The following is a 27,166-nucleotide window of genomic DNA, read 5'->3' on the forward strand; positions in this document are numbered from 1 at the left end:
TAATGTCATGTGATACTGAATTCTAATCAAATAGTTATCTTAAATATTCGGATAAATAGAGGTGGCCAGGCGTGGTGGCTCATGCCTGTAATCCCAGCACTTTGGGAGGCCAAGGTGGGTGGATCACATGAGGTCCGGAGTTTGAGACCAGCCTGGCCAACATGGCGAAACCCCATTTCTACTAAGAATACAAAAAAATTGGCCAAGTGTGGTGGGGGGGGGGCCTGTAATCCCAGCTACTCGGGAGGCTGATGCAAGAGAATCACTTGAACCTGGGAGACGGAGGTTGCGGTGAGCCAAGATCACGCCACTGCACTCCATCCTGGGTGACAGAGCAGGGCTCTACCTCAAATTAAAAAAAGGCAGGCAGGGAGGGGGCAAAACAGTACAACCATTCTGGACAACAATTTAGCGGTTTCTTAAAATATTAAACATAAATTTACTACATGACCGAGCAATTCCAATCCTAGGTATCTGCCAAAGAGGAATGAAACATATGTCTACACCAAGACTTGTAAAGGAATGTTCACAGCATTATTCACAACAGCCAAATGTTTGAAACTCAAATGTCCATGAAGTAAACAAATTAATAAAATGAAGAACTCTTCAAAATACAAGAAAGTATTGAAACATGCCTTAACATGGATTATCCTCAAAAACATTGCTAAATAAAAGCCAAACATAAAAGCATATAAATGATTCCAATTTTATGAAATGTCCCAAAAAAAGCATATCTATGGAGACAGAAAATAGATTAGTAGTACCCTAAGATTAGAAAATGAGAAATGACTACAAATGGGCACAGATTTTCTTCTTTGGGGGGTGATAGAAGTATTCTGAAATTAGGTAGTGTTGGCTACATAGTTTTCCAAATTAACTAAACATCACTGAATTGTACACTTAAAATGGGAGAATTTTATGTTATGTAAATTATACCTCAACGTATCTGTCAAGGAAAAACAGAAAAGCAAGGAGCAGCAGCACTACGGTGCCTCTGGGATGATAAGTGGGTAGATGGGTGGATGGATGCGTGGGTGGGTAGGTGGGTGGCTGGGTAGGTGGGTGGGTGGGTGGGTGGATGGATGGATGGATGGATCGATCTCAAAAAAGTAACTTGCTCCAAAGTTTCAGCTAAATACTTGACAGGGCAATCTAGGATGGACTGCAAAATCCATACTCTTCCTAGATGCAAAAGCAAGAATGCACTAGAAGCAATATATATCTCACTCAACTTTGTAAGGATAAATCCAATCCACAAGTGGCTCTTTTAAAACTGAAGTGAGTCCGGGAGTGGTGGCTCACGCCTGTAATCCCAGCACTTTGGGAGGCCAAGGCGGGCAGGTCACCTGAGGCCAGGAGTTCGAGACCAGCATGACCATTACGGAGAAATCCCATCTCTAGTGAAAATATAAAATTAGCTGGGCATGGTAGTGCATACTTGTAATCCCAGCTACTCGGAAGGCTGAGGTAGGAGAATCGCTGGAACTCGGGAGGCAGAGGTTGTGGTAAGCTGAGATCGCGCCATTGCACTCCAGCCTGGGCAACAAGAGCGAAACTCCGTCTCAAAAAAAAAAAAAAAATCTTAAGTGAACACTGAGCATTAAATTAAGAAGAATGAAACAAGATAAACCATCTGTGTGGAATGAACAAAGTAAATACATAAAATCCAAAATAGGTGGCATGGGAAGCAGAACCCAGATCTTGTAAATGATTATATCAAGCTGAAACCAAATTAACTCAATGGTGAGGAGTATTCAAACAAATTAAATTTGGCAGTTTGTCTCCAACACAGTCCCAGGAGAATGTGTCCTGACCCAGATCTGCTATAGTGAAGACAGATTTATCAAGCTATCTGAGCTCAATAACAGTCACAACTAAAATGAACCAACTTGGGCTGAGCACGGTGGCTCACACCTGTAATACTAGCACTTTGGGAGGCCGAGGCAGGCAGATCACCTGAGGTCAGGAGTTCAAGTCCAGCCTGGCCAACATGGCAAAACTCTGTCTCTACTAAAAATACAAAAATTAGCTGGGCATAATAGCGGGCGCCTGTAATCCCGCTACTCGGGAGGTTGAGGCAGGAGAATCACTAGAACTCAGGAGGCGGAGGTTGCAGTGAGCCAAGATTGTGCCATTGTACTCCAGGTCTGGGTGACAGAGCAAGATTCCATCTCAAAAAAAAAAAAAAAGAAAAGAAAAAGAAAAGAAATCTGTGGATGTACAAAATGTCCCCCCAAAAGAACTACCACTTATATTCATATTTCATAGTTTACAGAGCACTGTTAACATTAGCTCATTTGCTAGCCAATATGCTCTGAGATGACACGGACATACCTATTTATTACCAATACAAGTGACGCAGAGAGGTAAAAGTAATTTACAGAAGCACATGATGCTAATAAATTGACTAATCTGGATTAGAATCCAAGTCATTGATCTCCGAATCCAGCAGTTCCTTCCTTAGACATTGGAAGTGTCTAAAAGGTCAACCAAATAAAACCAAGAACGCCTGAGCTGCCAGGAAAATCAAGGATTATTTTTCTGCAGTCTTATAAAGCAGTCAGAGAAAGTCTTCAAAAAAGATAATAAGCTTACAGACAAGAGATCAAGATAGGACACAATAAAGAGAAACGCTCAGAATTTGGATAAAAAAGGGAAATAGAAGATTTAAAAATAATACTGAAGGCAGTATAACAGAATCAAATAGTTCAATTTGGAACTAAGTAAATCATTTTAATTTTATATGTAAACGAAAATAATGAAGCCCCTTATCTTAGAATCTTGTTGAATATCTAATACTCTTTTTACATTCTTTTTTTCTTAGTACAGAGGCCATGCTAATCCCTATATGGTTCCCATTTTAGTGTATGTGCTGCCAAAGTGAGCACTCTTTTTACATTATTTATCAAAAGAAATGAAATAAATTGCTTACAGATCAGAAGGGGTGAAGTTAAATAATTTGGTTCCATTATAAAAGTGGTATTAAGAATTACACTATGGGGCCGGGCGCGGTGACTCTCGCCTGTAATCCCAGCACTTCGGGAGGCTGAAGCGGGCGGATCACGAGGTCAGGAGATGAGGCCAAGGTGGGCGAATCACAAGGTCAGGAGATCAAGACCATCCTGGCTAACACGGTGAAACCCTGTCTCTACTAAAAATACAAAAAATTAGCCGGGAGTGGTGGCGGGCACCTATAGTCCCAGCTACTCGGGAGGCTGAGGCAGAAGAATGGCATGAACCCGGGAGGCAGAGCTTGCAGTGAGTGCCACTGCACTTCAGCCTGGGCAACAGAGCTAGACTCCATCTCAAAAAAAAAAAAAAAAATTACACTATGGGGCTAGGTGTGGTGGCTCACACCTGTAATCCCAGCACTTTGGGAGGCCAAGAAGGACAGATTGCTTGAGCTTCCAAGTTTGAGACCAGCCAAGGCAACATGGTGAGACCCCATCTCTAATAAAAATACAAAAAAATAGCCAGGCATGGTGGTGCACACCTGTGGTAACAGCTACTTAGGAGGCTGAGGTGGGAGGATCACCTGAGCCCAGGAGGTTGAGGCTGCAGTAAGCCATGACTGCATTCCAGCCTGGGCAACAGAGCAAGATCCTGTCTCCAAAAAAAAGGAAAAAAAAATGATGTACTAAAACTACCTCATAGTAGCCTCACTAAAATTACCACAAAGATATATCTTTCCGTTTTTGTCCTAAAATTTATACTTTAGTTTTCTGTATGCCTCCAAGCAACATGCACCACAAATGTTAAGGTGATCTCTATGTGGTCTCATTTCAAACTTTTTCAACATCTCCCAGAAATAAAATAATAATTAAATTCAAGTTTCACAGTGAACAGATGAGGTCATCTACTGAAAAAGAGAAGGGAAGTGGTAAAGTAAGGGGGCTATAGGAGATCACAAGTTTTTAAGTAACTGTATGAGGAATGAGAAAAAACTAGGAACAAAGGAGAATTACTGGGTAATGCTGCAATTAAGATTGGAGAGCATGAATACTTAGTGGCTCCAGTCTACAAGTTTGTTATTTTCTCCAGCTGTGCTCAGTAGCTCAGAGCCAGGTACACAGAAGTCAGAAAGATGAAGTGATGTGGTTGGGTTTTAGACAAATGCAATGAAAAGACAAAAATGCAAAGCAGATGAACATATTTTGAGAGGTAAATAAGGTTCTCAGCTAGTTAAGAAAATAAAGGCAGGAGGGGATGATACATTGGGACAGAGCTCTATAAGGCTGAAAAGAGACTGTGAATGTCTGTTCAAAAAAAAACATTAAACATATGTAAAAAATCATGAATAGGTCTTCTATAGCAAAGTATCATTTCTTCTTATTTTAGAAAATGAAATGCTCCTGGCTGACAATTCAAATTGTCTTGTTAAAGTGAACTAGAAAGGTTCCAAATGGAAATAGTCTAATACTTAAAGTATTATAATTGCAAATCTAGATGTTCCTCAACATTTCTGTGTAAATCTAGTGATATTTTTTCCCATATTTTAAATCAACTAAGGAAGCTTCTAAATTTCTTAGTGAACCTTTACCAAAAATCTTACCCTAAGCAAATGAGTCACTCTGTACATCAATATTACCACTCTTCAGTAGGCAAGAACTAGAAAACAAAATTATAGGGGTGTGTGTGTGTGTGTGTGTGTTTAAAATAAGGTCTTCTGACAAAAGAATTATTTCCTATTTCTAAAACCTGACTAGCTTGACCAATGATCATCACTTGAGCTATTAACATTGCTGGTTCCATGCATGTTGTGTTTAACTGCTTTCAAAATACTACTCTACAATTTGGCACTGAAAAGTTATTAAGTATGCAGAAAGGCACAAAAAAAATCTGTATTAGCAAGTTAAGTATTAATTATTGCTAGTAATAACGCCAATTCTATGTTTTCTTGCAAAGCAACAGTAAAGTGATGACTTATGGGATATGAGAACAGCCACAAGTAGATGAAGCTGTATTATGTTTTGTTACTGAGACACATGCAGAAGGACAGCCTATCATATGCCACGCAATACAAATAAAGGTAGAAGAAACTGCCATATCCCTGAGAACAGATAAGATTTCAAAGCAATGAATGGCTGGTGTGACCAAGTATAGACAGCATGAGGTTACTGCTTCCTTCCTATTGTACCCTAAAATAGTGTTGTGTCTTCTATTAATAGCAACTCAAATTCAATGAAATAAAATTTTAAAAATCAGAACACTTCATTCCCAGTCTTCCCTACTTTAGGACTGTATCACAAATCACTCAATTATTAGTTAGAAACCTGGAGATCATCCTTGACTTATCCCTTTCCTCACTTATCTACTCTAACTCCAATACACATACAGAATAAGAACACTTCTCAGTAGTATCTCTATTACAACCATCATCCAAGGCACTGTATCTTGTCACCTGTACACTGTAACAACCTAACCCTCCCTCTTGCATTCCCCACACCCCACCCACCACTCCAATATTCACACAATAGCAAAAGCAAGGGTTCTCAACCTTGCCACTAGTGACATTTTGGGCCAATAGTTGTTTACTGTTCTGTGCATTACAGAAGGTTTAGCAGCATCCCTGATCTCTATCCACTGATGCCAGTAGCATACACCATCATCCCCAGGTCTCTATCCACTGATGTCAGCAGCATACACCATAATCCCTAGGTTTCTATCCACTGATGCCAGCAGCATAAACCATTATTCCCAGTTGTGACAATCAAAATCTAGACATTGCCAAATGTCCCCTGGGAAGCAAAATCGCCCTCAGTTGAGAACCACTAAGCTAGAAGAATATGTTTTGTTTTGAGACAGTCTTGTTCTGTCACCTGGGCTGGAGTGCAGCAGCACAATCTCGGCTCACTGCAACCTCTGCCTCCCAGGTTCAAGTGATTCTCCTGCCTCAGTCTCCCAAGTAGCTGGGATCACAGGTGTGCGCCACCTTGCCTAGCTAATTTTCGTATTTTTAGTAGGGATGGGGTTTTGCCATGTTGACCAGGCTGGTCTCAAAGTCCTGGCCTCAAGCCATCAATCTGTCTTGGCCTCCAAAAGTGCTGGGATTACAGGTATGAGCCACTGCACCCGTCCTAGAAGAATGTTTTTTAAACATTCCTCTTCTTAAAACTCTCTAACAGCTTCTCATTTCACTTATAATAAAATTTATGAGTCCTAACTATCCCAAATACGCCCTACATAATCCAGACTCTGCTTACCTCTCTAACCTCATGCAACACCACTGTACTCTTCCTGCATTATGTTCCCTCTAGTCACTATGGCCTTCTCTGAATTCCTAGAGCCATTTCTGCTAAAAAGATTTATCCTTGCTCTTCCCTGTATCTGGACCATTCTTGCCTAGGTTCTGTACACATCCTCAGCTTAAATTTCACACCCTCAGAGATGCCTTTCCTGGCCTTTTTTAATGTTAAGTACCTCATTATTATCCATCATAACACCTCATTTATTCCCTTCATACACAGCATTCATCATAATATATGATTATTTTGTTTACATGATACTGTCTCTCATGTAAGAATAAATACCGTCTACCTTCTTTTCCAGTATATAAATGAAATGAAAAATGTATAACTTGGACAGCCTTAAGTAATAGGCGAGCTGGCAGCAGTGATAATCCCAGCACCACCCCAATCTCATTCCCCATCTATGTTTATGATCATTTCCCCTTGAAGTGAAGGGGAGGGGAGGAGAGAGAAGAAAAAGAGCCTAACAAAGCCCTCATCTGTAAAAACATCTTTGCCATATTCTCTGAAGGGTTATATGTGAAGAAAATGGCATGTAATGAATCTAAAGCACTTCAAAGTCTTAATAAAAAGCTTGTATTCAATAAATGATAGCTATGTATTTAAAGCACCAAAAATAATGCCTATAACAGATACTTGAGAAATGACAGTTCTCTCACCCCTTTAATCTACCACCAGGTTGGCCTGAATATAGTTAAGGATGGAACTCTGTCTCTGAGAGATACTTTCCCCCTTTTGGGTCTCTAGGAACACAACATGCTAGTACGTGTAACAGGTTAGTTATTCAAATATGTTCTCTAGGGAAAGCGAAATATCCATTAACCAAAGCCAACTCATCACAAAATGACCTAAGAATTACATTTTGTTTCAGTAAGGAAAATAATCATATTATTATTAAATTTTAGAACCTAACTTTAACCTTTGGGAGGAAAAACATCTAGATTATTAACAATATCGGTGTTGGTTATTTAAAAATACCCACCATGGCCGGGAGCGGTGGCTCATGCCTGTAATCCTAGCACTTTGGGAGGCTGAGACGGGTAGATCACCTGAGGTCAAGAGTTTGAGACCAGCCTGGCCAACCTGGTGAAACCCCATCTCTACTAAAAATACAAAAAATTAGCCAGGTGTGGTGGTGGGCAGCTGTAATCCCAGCTACTCGGGAGGCTGAGACAGGGGAGCTGCTTGAACCCGGGAGGCGGAGGTTGCAGTAAGCCGAGGTTGCGCCATGCACTCCAGCCTGGGCAACAAGTGCGAAAGCCCATTTCAAAAAAAAAAAATCAAAAACAAAAAAACACCACACTGAATACAAGTTTACTTACACTAAATAGTAAATTGAGTCCATGATTAGAATCAAGTAACAAAGGGGAAATAAACTATAAAGTACCACAATACTTTTAGTTAATAATTAGAACAAAATTATTTATCTTAAATTCCTTTTAATGTCTTGTTTCTGAAAGCAGCATGTAAATGCATTTGTGGGTATGGGGAAGATGATAAAGAAGTATAAAGGGAGCATAAAGGAAGCCAGACTGCCAGAGTCTGAATCCCAGATCTTCTAATTACTACCTATATAACCTTTGGAAAGTCAACTAACTTCTCCATGCCTCCGTTTTTTCATCTGTAAAGAGACTTAGCCCTACCCACCACATAGGGCTATTGTAAGGATTACATGAGTCAATATATACAATATGCTAAGAACAGTAGTTGGCATCTAACACATACTGTTAACTATTATTATATAATGTTATTATGTTCCTGTTAACTATTACTATATTACTTTCTCTTTCTGCATCATTGTGGTTAACAACTACCACACTGGATAGCACAAACAAAAAAATTTCCATCACTGCAGAAAGTTACATTAAACAGCACTATATCAAACTACAGGATAGTTAAAATGCCTGGTGAGATGATGCATATAATCCTCTTCCCTAATTTATTAGGAAGTGCTTAGTAAAAAGCACTCCTAAACCCTAAGTGTTTTTTAATCTAATACTTTTGACATGTAACAACAAAGAACTTAGGTTTCATTTCTATTTAACAAAACAAATAAAGGAGGGATGGGGAAGAGAGACCGTCTCTTCTGTAAAGATTTTGTTTTTTTTGAGACAGGATTTCACTCCTGTTGCCCAGGCGAGAGTGAAAGGCACGATCTTGGCTCACCGCAGCCTCCGCCTCCCTGGCTCAAGGGATTCTACTGACTCAGCTTCCAGAGTGGCTGGGACCACATATGCATGCCATCGTGCCTAGCTAATTTGCGTGTGTGTGGTTTTTTTGTTTTTGTTTTTGTTTTTTTGAGACAGGGTTTCACCATGTTGCCCAGGCTGGTCTCGAACTCCTGAGGTCAAGTGATCTGCCAGCCTCAGCCTCCCAAAGTGTTGGGATTACAAGAGTGAGCCACCACGCTCAGCCTAGACAAAGGGATTTATGAATTTAAAATTTCCTGTCTACCCTACATCAAGCTATCCACTAAACTCTCCCTCTTTGTGAATGGTACCATGCTTATAAGATAATTAATTATATTCAAATACAATTATCAATATATTAAAGCAACTTAAAATATTGTAATATGATTCTTTAACACAGTAAATAAGATCTAGAAGTTAGTCTAACAATTACCCTAATTTTGAAGTACTGAAATTGTACTTTGAAATATCTACAACATCTGTAGTTTTCCTTTTTTTTTTTTTTTTTTGAGACAGAGCTGTGCTGTCACCCAGGCTGGAGTACCATGACATGATCTCGGCTCACTGAAACCTCCGCCTCCCAGTTTCTAGTGATTCTCCTGCCTCAGCCTCTCGAGTAGCTGGGATTACAGGCATGTGCCTCCACGCCCAGCTAATTTTTGTATTAACATTTTTAGTAGAGATGGGATTTTGCTATGTTGGCCAGGCTAGTCTTGAACTCCTAGCCTCAAGTGATCCACCCACCTCGCCCTCTCAAAGTGCTGAGATTACAGGCATGAGCCACCACGCCAGGCTTTTTTTTTTTTTTTTTTTTTTGAGACAGAGTCTCGCTCTGTTGCCCGAGCTGGAGTGCAGTAGCGTGATCTCAGCTCACTGCAACCTCCACCTCCCAGGTTCAAGCAATTCTCCTGCCTTGGCCTCCTGAGTAGCTGGGACTGCAGACACGTGCCACTAGGCCCGGCTAATTCTGGTTAAGAGACAGAGTCGCCCTCTGTCACCCAGGCCCTCTGTCACTGCAACCTCAAGTTCCTGGGCTCAGGCAATCCTCCCACCACAGCCTCTCAAGTAGCTGGGACTACAGGCCCACACCACCACACCCAATCTGTAATTTAATATGAAAATATTTCTAATTTCTGTTGGTGACAAAATAAGTATTGCTAACACAACTGTGATTTGTTGCCAACATTTGAAATTGAAGGAACTGCTAAATTTCAGTTATAGGTTAGTAAAAATAAAGATGTCATTATTTTGCCATCCAAATTCAAGAACCCAAGGTTTTTTGTTTTAATTGCTTAAGACATTAGACTTTAGAGTCACAAAAACCTGGACTCAACCACTTTCCAGCTATGTAACATTGGGAAAAGGTACTTAACCTCTCTACCTTGCCTGTGAAATAGGAATAATACCTACATAAAACTGCTGTGTTGTTTAATTATTACGCATGTAAGCTACTTGACACCATGTTTGATACATTTTCAATAAATATGTACACTATTATAATCAGAACTATATATAGTTCACAATTCTCACTGTGCATCAGAAACTCAGATTTGGGTTCAGCTGGTCTGGGACAAATCCCAGACACTGCTATAGTTTTAAAGCTCTCAGGTAATTCTAAGGTGCAGCCACTGGCCTAAGGACAAAGTTCAAACACTTTCCTTTGGCACTTCACTCTGCTCATGACTTACAGCTCTGTATTTTAATCACTCTTCCCTAGTCACCCCATGCTCCAAACACAATCAAGTAACACTTTCTGAAGAGGTGGGCTATAGCAATGATTCTTAAACTTCAGCCTACATCAGAATCACCTGAAGACCTGTAAAAACACAGATTGCTCATCCCCAGAATTTCTGAGTTGGCAGGCCTATGGTGAAGGCCAAGAATCTGCATGTCTAACAAGTTTCTAAGTAATGCTGACACCACTGGTGCTAGGACCACACTTTAAGAACCACTGGGCTATATATCACAGTTCTGTCCCTTTGCATATATACACTGTACCTTCACCTGGAATGTCATTCTCATCTCCAACATCTAGCCTTGTCTGGCTTTCACTTCTCTTTCAAAACTCACATAAGAATTCATCTCCTTCAGGAAGCATTTGCTCACTTCAACAAACCACCTCAAGGCATTCATTACCCACTACAAAACTTTACCACAAAAAAAAAAAAAAAGCAATACAGAATGTTTATGGTACAGTAATGCAAAGGGTGGATATTTGGTGGAATACACAGGTTCTTTTGTAAGAATTAGAAAAAGCATTCTCCTCTGGGCAGGTAAACTAGAAAAAGGTGGAAAAAGCAAATAGAATTTGTCAAGCAGAATAAAATCTGGATTTCAGCCTTCCCCTACCACTTTGGCCAAGTATCTTTAGGCAGGGTACCAATTCTACAACCATTCATGGCAGCCCCGGCACTGTGTGCCACTAAAATACAAAGGCAGAGAGAACACTTAGATCAACCCTGGATGGGAGAAAGAGAGGAGCAATAAGCCTATCAAGTAAAGATTTCCGAAGAAGGTACTACCTAAGTTCTGAGTCTTCATATGCCCCTCCTTGTGTACTTCGGGAAAACAAGAACTGTGCTTCAATGTCTTTATAACCGCACTATATGGCTCACTGTAAACGTTCAACAAATGCTTGATGAATGACTCAATGAGCAAAATTACATGAAAACACTTGCTAACCTATCTCTTTTTCATCAAGTATGTAGCAAACACATGCCCACACCTGGCACCAGAAACTGTAAGTGCTATCTAAATATCAACATTTTATTTGGCCTGTGCGCTTATCGGCTAGCGGAAAGCATAAATTATTCCAATAAACAGACGGGAGGTGTGGAGGCAAAATATCACACCTAGGTCTTCAAAACTAATGACTTTCAAATCAAAAACTGCATTACCTGATAAAGACTTAACTTCATGATTATTTCAACAGGGACTAAAAAAATTACAGGAAATCTTGGAAACCAGCTATCTGGCCAAAGACACTAATTTTAGAGATGAAGAAACTGAGGCCCAGAGAAGTAATCAATCAAAGACACACAGTTAGTGGCAGAGTTATAATTAAAACTCAGATCTCTGGCCCTACACTAGTTTTTGTTCTTCTACACCATGCTGCCTTTGTATCTATAAAATCAAATCTTTTATCCACAACTAAAAAAATAATAAAAAAAAAAACCTTAGTCACAATTTTGTTGTCTGCATCCCAACGTGAGGAAAAAGTAGTAAGCCATCATCTTATTTTGTCTAGAGGTAACTTTCCAACTTTGCTCTTGGTTTCATGCCTAACCTTCTGTGTGCAGAATAATAAAGAAAAAGCTAAGATTCATAAATAATCCTGATAAAGCCATCAAAATTTATCAACTACCAAAGAAGCATTACAATGTCTTTCCAGGATGCAGCACTTTTCTGAAGAAAGAAAAGGAGCCTAATTTCCGAAATATGTTTACTAATAAGCAGAACATGCTGGTGATAACCTTCATCTCTCAATTAACCAGAGTACCTTATCATCTGACCATTCTCATTAATAAATTTTTTGTTTTTGAGACAGAGTCTTGCTCTGTCACCCAGGCTAGAGTGCAGCGGCGCAATCTCAGCTCACTGCAACCTCTACCTCCCAGTTTCAAGTGATTCGCCTGCCTCAGCCTCTCGAGTAGCTGGGATTACAGGTGCCCACCACCATGCCAGGCTAATTTTTGTATTTTTAGTAAAGACGGGGTTTCACCATCTTGGCCACACTGATCTCAAACTCCTGACCTCGTGAGCCACCCACCTCGGCCTCCCAAACTGCTGGGATTACAGGCTTGAGCCACCGCGCTCGGCCTCATTAATAAAGTTTTAATCTATTGCTAGCCCTACCTGCTGATGAGAACCAATTAACTAAAATTCTTTGCTTACAGAAAGTAACCTCAGCATTTACTTAGATTACGATATGTCTTTTAAGATAAATGATCTTTGGATCTATGCACAACACAATATAGTCTAGTGGTTAAAACCTAACTTTTTTTTTTTTTTTTTTTTTGAGACAGTCTCACTCTGTCACCCAGGCTGGAGTGCAGCGGCATCATCTTAGCTCACTGCAACCTCTGCCTCCTGGGCTGAAGCAATCCTCCCACCTCAGCCTCCAGAGTAGCTGGGACTACAGATGCGAGCCACCATGCCGGGCTAATTTTTGTATTTTTTTGTAGAGAGGGTTTCACTATGTTGCCCAGGCTGGTCTCAAACTTCTGAGCTCAAATGATCCACCCACCTCAGCGTCCCAAAGTGCTGCGATTACAGGCATGAGCTACCGTGCCTGGCCAAAGGCTAACTTTTTAACGCACACTGACAGGGAGAAGGGCAACTCCTTTTACTTTTGTATTTGCACTGTTGTGCAGCCCACAACAGTGGAATACTTTTATTATTATTCCCATTTTACAGATGAGAAAACTGAGACTTAGAAAGGTTAAAGAAGTTGCCCAAGTTTACATAGACAGAAACATGCAATTAGAATTTGATACAGTGTGATTCAGGCACCAGGAACTCTCCCAGACAATGGACAATAGATTTCTTAGCCATCTGTCATGTGACAGTGCTTCATCTGTGAACACATGAGATTTTTAACTGTAACTAGCAGCACATGGCATAAACTAAGGCATTGTTTTCCCAACAGTTAATTTAGGCTATAAGAATAAAATAGAACACAGCCTAAAATGTTCAACTTTTATACCTTGGCACTGTAAGAATTTCTACACACTTGCAGGCCCGGCACGGTGGCCCACGCCTGTAATCCCAGCGCTTCAGGAGGCCAAGGCGGGCGGATCACAAGGTCAGGAGATCAAGACCATCCTGGCTAACACAGTGAAACCCTGTCTCTACTAAAAATACAAAAAATTAGCCGGGTGTGGTGGCGGGCACCTGTAGTCCCAGCTACTCAGGAGGCTGAGGCAGGAGAAAGGCGTGAATCCGGGAGGCAGAGCTTGCAGTGAGCCAAGATTGCGCCACTGCACTCCAGCCTGGGAGATAGTGCGAGAGACTCCATCTCAAAAAAAAAAAAAAACAAAACAAAAACAAAACAAAACAAATTTTCTGCACACTTGCCAGTTTGTACTGTCTCTGCTAAAGAAGAGGGGCTGACTACCTCTCAGTGCCCCAAATAAGACAGGAAAAATTGTAACCTGATATAATCATGGTCAACTAAGCTTCATGATAAAAGAGAGAGGCAGGTACCCCAAAGGACAGAACCATGTCAAACTCATGCTTGACTATGTATAAAACATTTCTTTTCTGCTTAAGATTGAGGAGGCAGACAGTAGTGTCTCAAACTACCACCTGGACCTTTAAACCAATTTAACAATTATGAAGAGAAATCTTGCCAAAGAGCCAAAAAACAGTACAGGTAATATTTAACTATTCATGTTATCTTGATTAGAAAATAAAGGGACTCCCCTGAAAAACTCTTCTGACCTATGTTTGTCATTTCCTGACACATAAAAAGGATCTATTGTTACGCGGGGCAGCAGGGGGCACACTGACAGGGAGAAGGGCATCTCCTTTTACTTTTGTATTTTTTATGCTTCCCACCTCCTCCCACCAACATTTCATTAACCCTATTGGTTTGTTTTGTTGCTTTAGGGGTGTTTTTTGTTTTGTTTTTAATCTCTCTCAACAGAATAGAAGCTTTTTAAGAGAAGAACCTACATATTTATCAGTTTTGTATACCACTGCCACACATATAATAAGTACTCACAAAATATTTGCTGAATCTTAACTGAAGGATATCCTGCCATTCGTGACAACATGGAAAAACCTGGACATTATGTTAAGTGAAATAAGCCAGGCAAATACCTCATGATCTCACTTACATGTGGAATCTAAACACAGTGAACTCGTCCTCTCCACCAGGCCTGCAGTTTCTGGTCAGAACTCTTGACACTAACCTAGGAACCAAACTCCCCTCAATTATTATTGCACTCTCCAATTCCAGTTTCCATGGTGGGGCAGCTAACTTCCCTTCTTCCTTCCTTCCTACCCTATCTCTCCCTCCTTACTCCCTTTTTTTTTTTGGAGATGGACTTCAGCTCTTGTTGCCCAGGCTGGAGTGCAGTGGTGCGACCTCGGCTCACTACAACCTTACAACCTTGACCTCCTGGGTTCAAGCCATCCTCCCACCTCAGCCTCCTGAGTAGCTAGGACTACAGGTGGCCAACATCATGCCCAGCTAATTTTTGCATTTTCTGTAGAGACAGGGTCTTGCTATGACGTCCAGTTGGGTCTCAAACTCATGAGCCCAAGCAATCCTCCTGCCTTGGCCTCCTGAAGTGGTGGGATTACAGGCATGAGCCACTGTGCCCAGCCTTGCCTCTGCATTTTTTTTTTTTTCCTTTTTTGACGCAGGGTCTCACTTTGTTGCCCAGGCTAGAGTGCACTGGCATGATCTCAGCTCACTGGAACCTCCGCCTCCTGGGTTCAAGTGATTCTCATGCCTCAGCCACCAAAAGTAGCTGGGATTACAGGCATACGCCACCACACCCAGCTAATTTTTGCGTTTTTTTATTTTTTAGTTTGAGACAGTTTCACTTTTGTCTTCCAGACTGGAGTGCAATGGCGCGATTTCTGCTACCTGCAACCTCCAACTCCCGGGTTCAAGCGATTCCCCTGCCTCAGCCTCCTGAGTAGCTGGAATTATAGGGGTCCGCCACCACGCCCAGCTAATTTTTTCTGGGGGTGGTGGGAGGTATAAAAATGTATTATACATAAAGAATATTACCACTAACAAATGCAGACAAGCTAGGACATGGTACTGGGTGGAGGACGGCTAGCTCTCTGGAAAGTGAAAGGTTGGGGTGGCGTAGGCCTCATGCCACGCTGATTGGTCAGTAGACGGGGGCACATGCCAAACACCACAGGGCATCAGGGCATCAGATGCCACTCTGTGTGCCCACAAGTGTTCCCTGTTTCATCTGGGCCTTCGAAGGGAGCACACCCAGAAGTGAGCAACTGAAGCGAAGGGGCTTCCTAAGGTGCCCCTTCCAGGCTTGTCTATGAAGTCACAGCAACATCATTTTAAGCAATATGTTTAACTGTATGAGTTCCACAAACTACCCACGAAGTTTCTAACCATCACAATTCAGTGAAGTACAAAACACTGAGTTACAGGCTGTGGGAAGAGAAGGCAGCACCAATGGTGGCACCTTCTAATCCTGGTTGTTCTAGGGGCAAGGAGAGGGGAAGGTCTTTTTTTAAACCAAGCCCCGCATTTCAATGCACAAAAGAATTACTCTGATCGATATTAAATTGTATTGAAAAAATGGACTGAAAAGCAAATACTACTCTATGTTGGGGTGGAAGTGGGAGGAAAGAATGAGTCCTTCGAAGCAAGAAGGGAGATAGCAGGGGGAAGGTTCTGTGCCTGTGACCCCGGGTGGTCATTCACGCTGCTCCATTTTTACTTTCGGTGGTCTCAGGAAGGTCCGATTTATCTTCTCTTTCTTCCCCTTTGTATTGGCTTGGAAGTTTCGCCAGCTGTCCACACAACCATCTCGACTTTCCTCAAAGTTTTTCTGCCACTCTCTTTCCCGTTTGGCTTTTTCTTGAGCTTCAATCTCTTCTCCCCTTTGTCGTTTCCTTTCATGCATCTCTTTGGCTTCTCTCTCTTTCCTTTTAATTTCCAGCTCAGCAAAGAGTTTCATTGTCTGTTTATATACAGCTTGTTTGAACAGCTCAGGATCATCCTCCTCTACAATTGTAGGTTTTCCTTCTTTGTTTCTTTCACTCTTTCACAGTGTGGGCAACGTATTCTTTTCCTGCCTGAATTACATCCAGGGTCCTCTTCTTTTGCTCCTGATCTAGTAGCAACTTGTAAGCTTTGTCCACAGCCTCAAAAGCCTTTTGTGCTCTGTCAGCATCATCTTGATTTTTGTCAGGATGCACCAAGATGGATAACTGCCGCTTTTTTATTTCTTCATCTGTAACTTCAGGATCTGAAGAACCTCAAATGGGGTGAAACTGAAGTAAGAGGAACCAGGACAGGTCAGTCTTTCAATCTGATTTTTTCACGTTAGAACCAAGTCTCTCTTCTCTACTTGTTTCACCTCACTGTAGAAGGTCATAAATGCTGCCTCGATGCTGCCTCCGCCACACGAAGTCCCGCTCTCTCCTGAAGCCGCCACTTCCCCAGCCCAGCCACCACGTGACCCCCATGCCCAGTTAATTTTTTGTATTCTTAGTAGAGACGGGGTTTCACTATGTTGGCCAGGCTGGTCTCCAACTCCTGACCTCGTGATCCACCCGCCTCAGCCTCCCAAAGTGCTGGGATTACAGGCGTGAGCCATCATGCCGGGCCAATTTTTGCATTTTTAGTAGAGACAGGGGTTTCGCCATGTTAGCCAGACTGGTCTCAAACTCCTGACCTCATGTGATCCTCCCGCCTCGACCTCCCAAAGTGTTGGGATTACAGGCATGGGCCATCATGCCAGGCCTTGCCTCTGCATTTTATGTTCACTTTTTCAACTTCTACCTAGTCTGCCTTTTTCACCATACTACCTCTTGCTTCCTGGCTTTCAGTTAATGATACCGCTTACTATATTCAACAAATATTTGTTAGCCCTTACTGTGTCAGAATCTATTCTAGGTAGCAGTATAAAGGAGGCAGATAAGTTCTCTCATCACAGAGCTAACATTCCAGAGGGAAGAAATAGACAATAAATGAGCACTTTAAAAATAGAATAAGGCCAGGCGCGGTGGCTCACGCCTGTAATCCCAACACTTTGGGAGGCCGAGGCGGGCAGATCTCAAGGTCAGGGGTTCAAGACCAGCCTGACTAACATGGTGAAACCCCGTCTCTACTAAAAATACAAAAATTAGCCGGGCATGGTGGTGTGCACCGGTAATCTCAGCTACTCAGGAGGCTGAGGCAGGAGAATCGCTGGAACCTAGGAGGCGGAGGTTGCAGTGAGCCGAGATTGTGCCATTGCACTCCAGCCTAGGCGACACAGTGAGACTCTGTCTCAAAAAATAAATTAATTAATAAAATATAAAATACTAAAAAACGCTCAATTCATAGAAGCACAGAGAATAATGAATGGTGGTTACCAGGGATGGGAGCAGGGATGGAGATTAAGAAGACACTGATCAAACAGATACAAATTTTCACCAGGCCCAGTGGATCAGTCCTGTAATCCTAGCACTCTGGGAGGCCAAGGCGGGCAGATCACCTGAGGTCGGGAGTTCGAGACCAGCCTGGCCAACATGGTGAAACCCCATCTCTACTAAAAATACAAAAATTAGCAGGGCATGGTGGCACTCATCTGTAATCCCAGCTACTTAGGAGGCTGACGAAGTAGAAACGCTTGAACCCCGGAAGCACAGGCTACAGTGAGCCAAAATCGCACCACTGCCTTCCAGCCTGGGCGACAGAGCAAGACTCCATATCAAAAATAATAACTAGCTGGACACGGTGGCACGCGCCTGAGATCCCAGCTACTTAGGAGGCTGAGGCATGAGAATCACTTGAACCCAGGAGGCAGAAGTTGCAGTGAGCCGAGATCGATCGTACCACTGCCATCCAGCCTAGGCAACAGAACAAGACTCTGCTTTCCTCCTCTCCCCCCAAAAAAGGATACAAATTTTCATTAGACAGGAGGAATAAGTTCAAGAGATCTATTGCACAACATGATAGCTATAGTTAATAGCAATGTATATTGGATACTTGAAAATGCTGAGAACAGATTTTAAGTGTTTTCATCACACCAAATAAATATGTGAAAAGTATATATTAATTAATTAGCATGATTTAGCCATTCCATAATGTACACATATACCAAAGTTATTCACCATAAACATAATTTGTCCATTTAAAAATAAGTCAATTTTTCTAAAAATAAAAAAAAGACTCTAAACTGTATTCCCATCTTAAAAATGAGAAATCGAGGACTCCAGAAAGTAATGTCCTACCCAAGATAATTATTACATAATAGAATAGGGAAGAAAATCAAATCTCCCTAAAATAAACTTCAAAATGCAAAGTATTTCAACATGCAGAAATGAGGCTGAGAGAAAAATGGCCTTTTAAGAAATTTAGAGACTGGGTTCTGAAACAGCCTAAGTTCAAATTCTGGCTCTATCATTTACTAGCTGTTTGGCCTTGGGACAATTAATTTAAAACGCTACACATTGGGTGAGGCTCGGTGGCTCACAACTATAATCCCAGCATTTTGGGAAGCCAAGGCTGGGGGACTGTTGAGCCCAGGAGTTCAAGACCAACCTTGGCAACATGGTGAGACCCTGTCTCTACAAAAAAACGTATCTTAATTAGCTGGGCCTGGTGGCACACACCTGTGGTCCCAGGTACTCCCAGCTAGTTGGGAGAATGAGGTGAGAGGTTGAGGCTGCAGTGAGCCGTGATCACGTCACAGCACTCCAGCATGGGGCAACAGACTCCGTCAAAAAAGAAAAAAAAGAAAAAAAAAGAAAGGCTAGGCGTGGTGGCTGACACCTGTAATCCCAGCACTTTTGGGAGGTCAAGGCAGAGGATTGCCTGAGGTCAGGAGTTCGAGACCAGCCTGGCCAACATAGTGAAACCCCATCTCTACTAAAAATACAAAAAAAAATTAGCCAGATGTGGTGGCAGGCACCTGTAGTCCCAGCTACTCGAGAGGCTGAGGCAGGAGAATCACTTGAACCTAGGAGGCAGAGGTTGCAGTGAGCCAAGATCGCGCCACTGCACTCCATCCTGGGCAACAAGAGCAAGACTTCATCTCAAAAAAAATAATAATTATATACATATATACACACACACACACACACATATATATTACACAGGATACTGTGCCTTATAAACACTGCCACTTACTAAACGTTATGACGCCAACAATAAATGCAACGGGATAGATACAGAGGATAAAGATTGGCTGAAGTTATCTGTAAAGATTTCACACAGATTCCACATCTTACTCTGTGTTTGCTTTTTTTCTTTGTGAACTATATCAATTATACAGTACATTATGTAAAATTCTAAATAACAGTTTAAAGAATTTTAAAGCACGGTGGCAGGCACCTGTAATCTCAGCTACTCGGGAGGCTGAGGCACAAGAATCGCTTGAGGTGGAGGTTTCAGTGAGCCAAGATCGCACCACTGCACTCCAGCCTGGGCGACAAAGCGAGATTCCATCTCAAAAAAAAGAGAGAATTTTAATGCAAACACTCCATGTAATTATTACTAAGGTCAAGAAATAGACTACTACAAAAGCTTCTCCATAATATGTCCCTCCCTAATTACAAACTTGGGAAATTTAATCCAAGCCTCAGTTCCTCACCAGTAAAAGGGGGATAACACCAACATAACAATAACTACCCCACAGGGTTATTGTAAAATGTTTATTGGCATATAGTAAATGCTCAATGTTCTTTTTTGCTTTTGTTCTTTTTTTGAGACAGAGTCTCACTTTGTCACCCAGGCTGGAGTGTAGTGGCGCAATCTCAGCTCACTGCAACCTCGACCTCCTGGGCTCAAACTATCCTCTGCCTCAGCCCCCCAAGTAGCTGGGACTACAGGTGTGCACTACCACACCTAACTAATTTTTTGTATTTTTTGTAGACACAGGGTTTCACTATGTTGCCCAGGCTTGTCTGAAACTCCTGAACTCAAGTGATCGCCCGCCCCAGCCTCCAAAAGGGCTAGGATTACAGGTGGAAGCCACTATGCCTAGCCAAGCGTTTTCTTACACACACACATATTCACCAGAACAAAGACGTGGGGAAAGACAGGATACAAGTATGTAATCTAATTTGGTGATAACATATAACCATAGAGAAGTACAATGAAGAGATAAAGCTGGAAAGCTAGGTTGTAGCCATGTAAGAAACAAAAGAAAAACTTAAGCAAATAACAAAAGGGAAACTGAGAAAATTCACTAGACAGTTTTGGAAGACAACTCTCCATGGAGTCTCTTGATTTTCTGCCTGTCTTGAGAAGAGAAGCACTGGAAGCCTTTGTTCCAATCTTTTCAGGATAGTTATATAGTGAAGGGTCCTGGAAAAAAGACATGTCCCAGAGCAAAAAGCGTATTTATGACCCATTATAAAAGATCTGAGTTTCTCTAAGCTTGGGATTTCACTACTTGTGCAGGTATCACCTGGACCTCTTCCCAATGACCTATGCAAACTGGAGCTCAGAAATCTGATGCAAATGCTGACTGTCTGGCTACTGACACAGTGCATCGTTCTTCATCTATGACCAAGTCATTTCAATGACTTCTACCATAAGCCATTAAACTATGCCAAGTTAACTTGTCAGCCTATAAATAGGGTAAAACTTCAAACTCTTCATAGTTCTTGACAGACATTAGCATATGATCAATGATTATTATAACTGAAAGATTCCACTTCCATGTTGTTGGAAGGAATTTTTTTTTTTGGAGATGGAGTTTTGCTCTTGTTGCCCAGGCTGGAGTGCGATGTCGCGATCTCAGCTCACCACAACCTCCACCTCCCGGGTTCAAGCGATTCTCCTGCCTCAGCCTTTCAAGTAGCTGGGATTACAGGCGCCCGCCACCATGCCCGGCTAATTTTGTATTTTTAGTAGAGATGGGGTTTCTCCACGTTGGTCACGCTGGTCTTGAACTCCTGACCTCAGATGATCCGCCTGCCTCGGCCTCCCAAAGTGCTGGGATTACAGGCATGAGTCACTGTGCCTGGCCAGGAATTTTTTAAAAAGCAATACTCGACTATATACTACCATCAAAAGCAATTTAAACATAATGAAGAGTTTTGGGTAAATAGGTAGAAAAAGATATATTATGGAAACAGTAAGCTCAAGATCGCTGGAGTGGTTATATTAACATCAAATAAAGCAGACTTCAAGGAAAAGATTATTACCAGAAACAGAGAGACATTTCATCACAATAAAAAGGTCAATTTGTCAAAACAACATAATAATCATAAGTTGTACATGTCTTACAACAGAGCTTCAAAATGAGTGAGAAAAACTTGACAGAATTAAGGGAGAAACAGATAATTCCACAGTCATAGTTGGATATTTTAACTTTCTTCTTGGCAGCTGATAGAATGAGACAAAACAACAACAACAACAACAACAAACAACAACAAATACATAGATTATTTGAAAAGTGCTATTAAAACACCTTAACCTAATTGATAGTTACAGAATACTACACCCAACAACTGCAAAACACACTTTCAAGTATAAAAGATACATTAACCAAGATGGACCATATGCTGGCCCATAAAATAAGTTTCAATAAATTTTAAAGGATTAAAATCATAAAGATATGACTCAAAATGAAACTAAGTTAGAAATCAGTAATAAGATATCTAGAATAATCCCAAATATTGAAAATTAAACAAGGCTGGGCACGGTGGCTCATGCCTATAATCTGAGCACTTTGGGAGGCTGAGGCAGGCAGATCCTTGAAGTCAGGAGTTCAAGACTAGCCTAGCTAACATGGCAAAACCCCGTCTCCACTAAAAAAATACAAAAATTAGCTGGGTGTGGTGGTGTGCACCTGTAATCCCAGCTACTGTGGAGAATGAGACAGGAGAATCACCTGAACCTGGAAGGTGGAGGTTTCAGTGAGCAGAGATTGCGCCACTGCACTCCAGTCTGGGTGACAGAGCGAGACTCCATCTCAAAAAAAAAAAAAAGAAAAGAAAATTAAACCACACACTTCTAAGTAATCCATGGGTAAAAGAAGATATCACAAATTAAAAACAATGTCAAGGTAAATTATAAACATAAAACACATCAAAGTCTGAGTAATGTAGCAGTGCTTAGAGAAAAATATATAGCTTTAAATGTATTTATTAGAAAACAAAAAGTGCCTAAAATCCATAACCTAAAATTTCACTTTAAAAGGCTGGAAAGAAAGCAAAGCAGAAGAAAATTTTAAAAAGCAGAAACCAATGAGATACTAAAGACAAATACTGACAATTAACTCAGTTGGTTATTTGAAAAAATAACCGATAAATCACTAGACTGGTCAAGATAAAAAGAACATACTGGCCAGATGCAGTGGCTCACGCCTGTAATCCTAGCACTTTGGGAGGCCGAGAAGGGTGAACAGCTTGAGGCCAGGAGTTCAAAACCAGTATGGCCAACATAGTGAAACCCTGTCTCTACTAAAAATACAAAAAATTAGTCAGGCGTAGTGGAGGGCACCTGTAATCCCAGCTACTCGGGAGGCTGAGGCAGGAGAATCGGTTGAACCCAGGAGGCGGAGGTTACAGTGAGCTAAGATTGCACCACTGTACTCCAGCCTGGGCAACAAGAATGAAACTCCCTCTCAAAAAAAAAAAATAATAATAACAATACCAGAAATTAAAGAAGAGATATCACTACAGATCCTACAGACATTAGAAGGATAGCAAGGAAATCTTACAAACTCCTGCCAATCAATTAAGTAAAATGAACAAATTTCCCTAAACTGATACAAGATGAAACAGACCAAAATTGACACAATATGAAACAGAAAATTTGAATAGCCCTATATCTAGTATAGAAACTAAATTTGATTTTGTTATCAAAACCATCCCAAAAAGAAAATTCCAAGTCCAGATGGTATCACTGGTACATTCTAAAATTCAAGGAAGAATAACACTATTACACAAACTATTTCAGTAAATACAGGGAACACGTCCCAACCTTTTTTATGAAGCCATCATAACCCTAATACCAAAACCTGACAAAGACATTACAATAAAACTATAAAGCAATATGCCTAGTGAAGAAATAGGCCAAAAATCCTATCAAAATAATAGTAAATACAAAAGGGATACATAATACACTGTGACCAAGTTGGCTTATCCCAGTAACCAAAATTATTTTAACTTTTGAAAACCATCATTAATTTAACCATTCTACCACTAAAGACATACGGTTTATTTCTGAATTTTGGCTACTGCAAATAAGGCTACTATGAACATTCTGTTCACACATCCTGGTACAAAAATACAAGGATTTTGGCTGGCCGCGTGGCTCACGCCTGTAATCCCAGCACTCTGGGAGGCTGAGGCAGGCAGATCACCTGAAGTCAGGAGTTCTAGACCAGCCTGACCAACATAGAGAAACCCCGTCTCTACTAAAAATACAAAATTAGCCAGACATGGTGGTGCATCCCTGTAATTCCAGCTACTCGGGTGGCTGAGGCCGGAGAATTGCTTGAACTGGGGAAGCAGAGGATGCGGTAAGCCGAGATTGCACCATTGCACTCCAGCCTGGGCAACAAGGGCGAAACTCCATCTCCAAAATAAAAATACAAGGATTTCATTCATCAGGAATATAAAGACAGGAGTATAACTGCTGGGGTTAAAATACATGAGGCTTGAATTTACTATCTTACTAACATCTTTCAGAAAATGATTGTATCAATTTACACTGCTGACAAAAGTGAGAATGTAATTTCTCTACATTCTCACCAATACTTGATATTATCAGACTTTTAATGCTTGTCAATCTGATGGAAGTGAAATGGTTTCTTCTCATGGCTCTACTTTGCACTTTCCTTTTTACCAATGAGATTACAATTCAATGCTTTTCCCAGTGTTAGCTGCTGTGAGTCATGACATTTCTTAGGTAAACTGCAACCATCTTTTTTTTTTTTTTTTTTTTTTTTTTGAGACAGAGTCTCACTCTGTCACCTACGCTGGAGTGCAGTGGTGCCATCTCAGATCACTGCAACCTCCGCCTCCAGAGTTCAAGCAATTCTCGTGCCTCAGCCTCCCGAGCAGCTGGGACTACAGGCACATGCCACCACACCCAGCTAATTTTTGTATTTTTAGTAGAGACGGGGTTTCGCCATGTTGGCCACACTGGTCTCCAACTCCTGACCTCAAGTGAACCACCCGCCTCGGCCTCCCAGAGTGCTAGGATTATAGGCGTGGGCCACTGTGCCCAGCCACAACCAGCATTCCTAATAAAAAAGATCAGAAAATATCAGAGTGCACTGCATAAAGATAAAGTATTATTTCACGAAACTTATTTTCATTGTGTGTGGATGTGTGTGTTTGTACTAAGCTACAACGTAAAATGTTTTTGTAACTGCTAGCAGAAGCTAGAAAACAAGTTAAAAGCCATTGCTATTATGTTTACAGCAAAATTCCATTGAAATTCTTGGACAACTAAATGGTACATCATTTTGGCCCATAGCACAAAGGAATGTATTTCATAAAGAAGGTAAGACATTCTCACATAACCCATAAATACATACACCTACTATGGACTCACAAAATTAAAAATAAATAAAAAACAAACGGGGGGCAGGGAAGAAGGCAAGATTTATGACATCCTTCACTACTGACTGGCAAAAAGGAGTAGCCATCCCCAATGTTTTTGGTACCAGGGACCAGGTTCGTGGAAAAAAATTTTTCCACGGATGGGGTGGGGAATCGGAAGGTTTCAGGATAAAACTGTTCCACCTCAGATCATCATGCATTAGATAAAGCACGCAACATACATCCCTTGTATGTGCAGTTCACAATAGAATTTGCACTCATATGACAATCTAATGCTCCCACTGATCTGACAGGAGGTGGATGGAGCACAGGTGATAAAGTTAGCTCACCTGCCTCTCACCTCCTGCTGTGCAGCCCAGTTTCTACCAGGCCAAAGACCAGTATGGGTCCACAGCCCAGTGGTTGGGGACCCTTGATTTAGAACACAGGTATCCAATCTTTTGGCTTCCCTGGGCCACACTGGAAGAAGAATTGCTGTAGGCCATACATAAAATACACTAATGATAGCTAATAAGGTAAAAAACAAACAAACAAAACAAACCTCATAATGTTTTTAAAAAGTTTATGAAATTTGTGTTGAGCCACATTCAAAGCCATTCTGGGCTGCATGCAGCCCACGGGCCACAGGTTGGACAAGCCTGATTTAGAAAAGGAGGAGAAAAATCTGAGGGAAGCAATAAGGGGTATGTTATATAAAGAAAAGATTCTATAAAACCAACTGAATTATAAGACACTTTCAGCACTAAAAGGCAGGAAGCTGACTGTCCCCTTAACCACCAAAATAACAGAAAACTTCCTACAGACACAATTCTAATTCCTTCAAGAATCACCTCATTCTGTGGCTTATGCAAGAATATCATTTTAGCTCTCTGCTTCCTAGTTTTTCCCTACCACTCTAGCAAGAATCATCTAAATTCTAAAGATTTATATTTTTATTCAGTCAACAAAAATTTACCAAGCCCCTATTATATCATTTCTGTGTTAAAATATATCTCCCTAGCAATTTTAATTCCCAGTTATATCCTTTAAAGCAAGGGTGTCCAATCTTTTAGCTCCCCTGGGCCACACTGGAAGAATTGTCTTGGGTCACCCGTAAAATAAACTAATTATAACTGATGAGCTAAAAAAAAAAAAATGCAAAAAAAAAAAACTCCCAATGTTTTAAGAAAGTGTATAAAATTGTGTTGGGCCACGGGTTGGACAAGCTTGCTTTAAAGCTTGATTATCCTTGGCTAACCTGTCTTAATTGCCTCTTCATGAAAATATTTTGCTTCTTGGACTGCTAAACCGTATGCCATGACTAAACTTCTGCTGCCTTCTTTGTTCCACCAATAATACCCCTACTCTGAGACTTGCAAATAACTATTCTCTTCATAAGAATTCTCTCCTCAGTCGGGCGCAGTGGCTCACTTTGCGAGGCCAAGGCAAGCGGACTGCCTGAGGTCAGGAGTTCGAGACCAGCCTGGCCTTAGGCAGGTGCTGAAACCCCGTCTCTACTAAAAATACAAAAATTAGGCAGGCAGCCAGGCACAGTGCCCCAAGCCTGTAATCCCAGCACTTTCGGAGGCCGAGGCAGGCGGATCACCTGAGGTCAGGAGTTCGAGACCAGCCTGACCAACATGGAAAAACACTGTCTCTACTAAAAATACAAAATTAGTTGGGTGTGGTGGCACATGCCTGTAATCCCAGCTACTCAGGAGGCTGAGGCAGAAGAATAACTTGGATCCAGGAGGCAGAGGTTGCAGTGAGCCGAGATTGCACCACTGCGCTCCAGCCTGGGCAACAAGAGTGAAACTGTCTTAAAAAAAGAAAAAATTAGCCAGGCATGGTGGTGCATGCCTGCAATCCCAGCTACTCAGGAGGCTGGGGCAGGAGAATCACTTGAACCTGGGAAGCAAAGGTTGCAGTAAGCGAAGATCATGCCACTGCACTCCAGCCTGGGCGACAGAGCAAGACTCGTCCCAAAAAAAAAAAAAGAATTATCTCCTCAAAAGCTGCTAGACCAATCACACCACAGCAACTGTCTGACGCAATGATTGTGTGACTCTGCCACTTAAGAGGAGTGTGATCCAAGGCATTTAAATTCCTTAACTTCGGCCACGCACACTGGCTCACGCCTGTAATCCCAGCACCTTGGGAGGCCAAGGCTTGGGCTGATTACTTGAGGCCAGTAGTTTGAGACCAGCCTAGGCAACATGGCAAAATCTCATCTCAATACAAAATACAAAAATTAGCCGGGCGTAGTGGCATGCACCTGTAGTCCCAGCTACTCCAGGCCCCACCTGAGCCTGGGGAGGCTGAGGCTGCAGTGAGTGAACTGTGACTGCACAACTGCACTCCAGCCTGAGTGACAGAGAGAGACCCTGTCTCAAAAAATAAAAAATAAATTCCTTAACTTCTCTGAGATTCAATATCATATCAAAAACAGGTAAAACAAAAGGCATCAAGGAATGGCAAGAATTACGTAATTTTTTTTTTTTTTTGAGACGGAGTCTCACTCTGTCA

At 41.5% G+C, this 27,166-nt stretch overlaps 1 protein-coding gene, 1 non-coding gene and 1 pseudogene across 11 annotated transcripts in view; all 3 read right to left on the bottom strand.

Annotated features, from left to right (window-relative positions):
• Positions 1-27,166, bottom strand: part of STAG1 (STAG1 cohesin complex component) — a 408,398-nt gene that overhangs the window by 376,457 nt on the left and 4,775 nt on the right. The gene's annotated exons all lie outside the window — the stretch shown is intronic.
• Positions 2,787-2,888, bottom strand: LOC112208791 (U6 spliceosomal RNA). Its single transcript, XR_002943351.1, has one exon. It is a non-coding gene; the product is annotated as a U6 spliceosomal RNA (small nuclear RNA).
• On the bottom strand, positions 14,788-16,615 carry LOC104005783 (dnaJ homolog subfamily C member 8-like; annotated as a pseudogene).

The sequence above is a fragment of the Pan troglodytes genome, chromosome 2 (genome assembly GCF_028858775.2).
Source record: "Pan troglodytes isolate AG18354 chromosome 2, NHGRI_mPanTro3-v2.0_pri, whole genome shotgun sequence".
Classification (NCBI taxonomy): Eukaryota; Metazoa; Chordata; class Mammalia; order Primates; family Hominidae; genus Pan; species Pan troglodytes.